The following is a 6,000-nucleotide window of genomic DNA, read 5'->3' on the forward strand; positions in this document are numbered from 1 at the left end:
CAGGACAGCCAAGGCTACACAGAGAAACCATGTTTTGAGAACCAAGCAAACAAGGAAGAGAGATGGGGTGGGGAGAGTAATTTATTTGTATTTTATGTGTATGAGTGTTTTGCTTATATGTATGTATGAGCACTGAGTATGTGCCTGGTGACTGCAGAGGTCAGAAAAAGGGATTGGATCTCAAGAATGGAGTTACAGACAGTTGTGAGCTGCCATCATGTGGGTGCTGGGAACTGAATCTGAGTCACCCACATAAGCAGCAAGTGCTCTTGCAGCTGCGCCATCTCTCCAGCTCCACCTTTGTGTTTGCATGTAGTTATTAGTAGTGTTAGGAGTGATGGATAGGGGAACAAATATAGAGCAAGTCTTAGTTTGGGAGGTGAGGCACTGACAAGGGCTCAGTAGATAGTGCTTGCTTTGCAAGCAGGGAGGTACTTGCAGGTACTCAAGTACTTGAAGGGACAGGCAGGCAGAACTCTGTGAGTTTGAGTCCAGCCTGGCCTACATAGCAAGTAAGGTCAGCCAGGACTACACAGTGAGTCCTTGTCTCAAACAAAAATAAACAAAGCCCACAAACAAAACAAAACAGAACAACAAAAACCCAAACAACTTGGGGAGTGACCCAAGGAGGAATGATTGATGTCTAGCCTTTACAGGACCCTGACAGGTGAGTACACCAATACACACATGCACAGACACATACACACCCACATGCCAAAACATACTGACATAAAATGATTGTTGAGATTATGTAATATTAAATAACTAGTATTAAACAACAAATACAATAAAAATTCAGAGGAAAAAAAAACCCTTGTGAGATAGTAATTAAAAGTATAGACTGAGTACTGCCTTAGACTTAATAATTGATTTTAATAACTATTATTATTCTGCTAGTGTTTTGAGTTGTCTTTGGACAAGGTCTTTCTATTTAGCCCTAAAGTAGCCTGTAGCTCAGGCTAGCCTCAAGCTTGGTGCAATCCTCTTGTCTCTATTTTGCAAGTGTTGAGACTACAGGTGTGAACCACCACATCTGGCTAAAAGTATAATTTTATTTACTTTGCGTTGCCTGGAATGGAACCCAGAGTCTCCTTATTGATTACAATTAGCTATATTCTGGCCTTGATTATTTTGTTCTGTTCTGTTTTAGGCTAGCCTAGGCTAGCTTCATATTCTTGGTCTTCCTATCTCAGTCTACCAAGTACTGGGATTGTAAGCATGGGCCATGACTTTTGGCTCTAGTCTATTGAGATTTAAGCTTATGACTGAGAGGCATTGTGTGGTCCAACACTGTAGCCCAAGAGGCTGAGAACTTGGTGAGTGCTTAGTCAGCCGGAGTCTGGTGCTGAGGTGCTGCAGAGCTCCTGGCAAGTTCCTGGTCTACAGTTAGAGGAGCTTGAGGAAGCTGGAGCCTGATGTCAGCAGAGTGGCACCAGCAACAGAGGAAGACACGATCATCAGCAAGAAAGGGAGGCAGGCAGCCTGAGCCTCCTTTTCCTTAGACTCCCTTATATCTAGGCCGCCCACTCTGCAGAAGAGAATCTTCAAAGTTAATCCTTTCAGGAAATGCTCCGCACATGCTTCCATGTCTCTTAGTTTATTCCAAACCCAATCAAGCTGTCAGTCCAGACCAACCATCACAGAGATCATTATAGCTGCATCAAAAGGAGCCCCGAGCAGAGCATGGGAAGTGTAGGGAGCACACTTAGCTCAGTTTCGCCTCATTTAGTTTTCAGTTCACCACGCGTGAGGGAAAGTGCAGGCTTTTCATGTAACTCAGTGGCCCTGGCTTTGGTGCTTGTAGACAGTCCAGCTTCCTGAAAAGTACATCCCTAACTCAATTATTTCCTTGCGCCCCCATGAGGAGCCCTGCACCTGTTCAGAAACCAGTCCAATGCCGTGATCATCGAGCAGACGCTGCCGCTGCTCCGTGTTGCTTTAGCAGATGCTCCTCTGTCCTGGTGATGGGAAAGGGTAGGAGGATTGACCTTTTCTTTTGGTATAGCCCTCAGATGCTGCAATATTAGCAAAAATGCTTCTCTCCATTGTACCCACAATAATCTTCTCAAAAACTGGAACCTAGATGTTACCTGGAGGCTGTAAATTGTCCCAGGAATGAATCCAAGGACTATATTCCACCACTTTGAATACTTCCTACCCTAGCCTTAGGCCAGGCTATTATTAGATCATTTTAATTGTGCCTGCTTCCCCTTTCCACCAGAATGCTCTCTCAAGGGGAAAAAAAGGTCCTGTTAAGGAATGGAAGTAGATACCTTGTTGGTAAAGTGCATGAGGCTAAGGGTTCAGTTCCAGAATGGAAACAAGCAAGAATCTGTCTTGCTAACCTACTGTACTGTTAACTGTCGGCCCCAGCGCAGTCATTCTCAAAGTATGAATTCGGAGATTGGCAGTGCGAATCTCTGGGAAGTTACTACAGATAGAAATTCTTAGGAATGAGACTGAAAGTGTTGATCAGGGGTAGGGTGCTTGCCCATTATAGGCAAGGTCCCAGTGTGTGCATGTGTGTGTGTGTGTGTGTGTGTGTGTGTGTGTGTGTGTGATGGGAGAGGTGGGTCATTCTCTAGCCTTAGTAATGTGATATTTTAACAAGTCCTCCAGGTGATTCAGATATACTATGAAGTTTGAGCATTTGGGTCTGAGGATGTAGCTCAGTCAGTAGAGTTTTTCTAGGACACATAAAGGCAGAGTTCTATTCCCAGCAAAGTATAAACTGGGTGTGGTAGTTTGTAATCTCAGTACTTATGTGGAATCGGGAAGATTAGGAGTTGAAGTTCAGTTTCACAGTAAGTTGTTGACCTGTTTAGGTTGTGTGAGATCTTGTCTCAAAGCAAAACAACCCAAAATTCTGATCAGCACTACCTAGGAATAGTGCCAGCCAGGGGTCCATGAGACCTTGTTTTTAAAACAAAACCAAATATTGGACATGGTCATGTGTGCCTGTCAGCCGAAGTGGAGAGTGTTCTTGTGATTCTGTCTCTATCTCAAAAACAAAAACATACCAAGGCCAAACAGAACAGAACAAAACAAAAAACACATAAAAAACAGATATGGAGCAATTTAGCAATCCCTTACTACGTTTGCTTGGAAGAGCAGTTGTCAAACTTTAGTGTTATCAAGTCTCAAGAATCAAATGAATCGAAATCCTGTCCAGATGTGTTTTTGAACTCTACCCCTGGAATTCTGACCCAACAGAATTGGAGACAAGCCCAGGAACTTGCAGCTGTAACAAGCATGTTGAGTGATTCCTGAAGGAAGTGTCCTGGTCTGGGCATAGAGAAACCCTGGTCCTCAGCAACGTCAGATAGGAAGTGTGCTAAGGTTGAGTAATGTCGAAGGTGGTGTTAAGATGCACACAGTAAGAGCTGACAAGTTGGCTCAGTGGTTAAGAGTGTGTACTGCCCTCTCAAAAGACCTACGTTTGGTTAACAGCACCCACATGACAGCACAAAACCATCTGTAAATCCAGTTCCAGGGAATCCTAAGGCACAAGGCATGCACACGGTACACAAACATGCAGGCAAAACACTCATATGTATAAAATGGAAATAAAGACCCTAAAGAAAATCAGCTTTTAACAAGGATGCATATAGTAATAGTTATGATGCGTTTGGTTCACAATGACAGTAAAACATCCTATTTATTTATTTCTTTACAACAAAGTTATTTTGAGAACACAGGAGAGAATGGAAGCAGCCATGGTAGCAGAATGAATGATGGGCGGGACTCACAGAGCTGGGATTAGAACCTGCTTCAGACAGTCTCTCAGTGTTGGAGTTTGGGTAGGTCAACTTATTTAATTGTTACTCTTTGCAAAAGAAACAGGAAAAGAAAGGAAGAGAAGGAAAAGAGGGAGGAAGAAAAAGAAAATCGAAAGAGAAAGAAAAGAAGGGGCAGGCACCGAGGATATGGTTCGGTCGGCAGAGTGCTCGCCTAGGCTTCAGGAAGCCTTGCATTTGAACTCAGGTGTGGTGGTGCATGCCTATAATCCTAGGATGTGGAAAGTAGAGGCTGGAGAATCAGAGATTTAATGTCATTCTCAGTTACCAAGGGAGTTTGAGGCCAGCCTATAGACTAGACATAAAGCCCTGCCCCCATCCCCACCCCCAAAGGCAAGGGACAGCATTAGCTTAAGTGATTGATTTATTGTATTTGTTGTTAGATTTATTTTTATTTCTCTGTGTGTCTGTGTCTACATGAGGGGATTCCGCCCATGTGCATGCTTGCTGAGGCCAGAAGAGGGCACTAGATCCCTTGGAACTGGAGGTACAGGTGGTTGTGAGCTACAAGGTGCTGGGAGCCAAATTTAGTTTCTCTGAAGAGCCACAAGTGCTCAGGCCCTAAGCCAACTCTCCACTCCAGCCCATGTTATATTGTTTTGTAAATTAAATGGCAACCCAAGGCAAACAGTTTATATATTATAAAAGCTTTTCAACTGTGGCTGTTGTTGTGGTGGTAATGAGATTCAAAGCCAAGACTTGCACATGCTAGGCAAGTGTTCTTCTACTGAGCTATACCTCTGGCTCAAATGTATGATAATCATCGTCATCATCATCAATCTAGAAGCAATCTAGTTAGAAAGATACAATGTAAATATATTATTATTGTTATCAATCTAGAAGCAATCTAGTTAGAAAGATACAATGTAAGTTTATAAAACAAAATGAAAACATGCCAGGCATGTAAAAAGGGCTGTGAAGTGATAGGAATTAATTCACAAATAATAATAAAATATCTAATCCAAAGGCATGATAGAAAATACTTATAATCCCAGTACTTGGGAGATAGAGGCACAAGAACCAGGAGTTCAAGATCCTCCTTGGCTATATAAGAACTTATAGGCCTGCCTCGGATATGTGAGAGTCTGACTGAAACCCCCTCACACTGCCAAAATTAAAAACACAGAGAAGCATGACAAGAAGCAGCGAGGCCGCGCGTCTGGAAGCAGGAGAAGATGGCGGTCTCCACAGACAAACTGTACAAACAGAATAGAGAGCCTGAAAAGAGACTGTGGGTCTAAATACCCAGAAGCCCCTCTGTCGGTTAGATTTGTAACAAAAAATCACTATGAACGGAATCAGTGATCCCAGTGGAAGAGTGGATGCATGAGCAGACCCGTGTTAGCAAAATGGCAGAATTCCTATAGCAGTAAAGTTGTACTTCAACAGCTAAGATGTCCTATGATGTCCAAAGAAAATAGGAAGCTTCCTTAGCCACCAGAAGGACAGACGTACAGCAACTAATTTTAGTGGATCTCAAACTGTCTTAAATCAGCAACCTTCTATTCATGTTTATGTCTTGATTAAATATCACCATGCAAAATACCCACACATTAAGTAAAAGAATTGCAGCCAGTAAACATGACCTGGACAGCCATAAGAACAGATTTAACATATGTACACCTATTATGTTTTCAGGTAACAAGTAAAGCGCAGCACGGTTTTTCTTTCTCTTCTTAAAGCACTGTCATTTAAACAAGAACCTGAAGTATTCAGGTTTCCCAGACAGAAGCATGGCAAGAGTGTCAGGTGGCCATGGACACCTTTGTTTTTTCTGAGAAGTCTCAGGAAGGAGCAGAACTGGCCTGCTTTATCCATCATACACAGAGCTGCAGCTGGAATTGTTTCAAGTGGCAGATGTAATAAATAGTCCTTCTTGAATTGGTGTGGATTCTGACTACTGACTACTATTAGTATCAAAAACAGGTTCAGGATTGTTTTCATACCTGTAATAAAAAAATGTTTGGACTTTCGAATTTCTGTTAAAAGCTTGTTGCATGTAACAGACAGGATAAATTGTTTACAGTCTTTGTTTAATAAAACATGCTTAGAAGTTTTAAGTGAAGGAAATAGGTGTATGGATATGTGATTTTGAGATGAAAGTTTGTCTTAAAATATAAATAAAATATGGAATGTGTCTTCAGGAAAAAAAAGCAAAAGAAGCAACTTGGCTATTTTAACAGTTCCCCAGGAGATTAGATTG

The 6,000-nt window shown here is 42.2% G+C and overlaps 1 pseudogene across 1 annotated transcript; it reads left to right on the forward strand.

Annotated features, from left to right (window-relative positions):
• The first annotated feature begins 1,859 nt into the window (after positions 1-1,859).
• Positions 1,860-5,261, forward strand: LOC308434164 (ubiquitin-conjugating enzyme E2 variant 2-like; annotated as a pseudogene). The gene is made up of 2 exons: positions 1,860-1,974; positions 4,924-5,261. The product of its transcript is annotated as a ubiquitin-conjugating enzyme E2 variant 2-like (transcript).
• Positions 5,262-6,000: the final 739 nt, after the last annotated feature.

This window comes from Micromys minutus (genome assembly GCF_963924665.1).
Source record: "Micromys minutus genome assembly, chromosome: 21".
NCBI classification, from domain to species: Eukaryota; Metazoa; Chordata; class Mammalia; order Rodentia; family Muridae; genus Micromys; species Micromys minutus.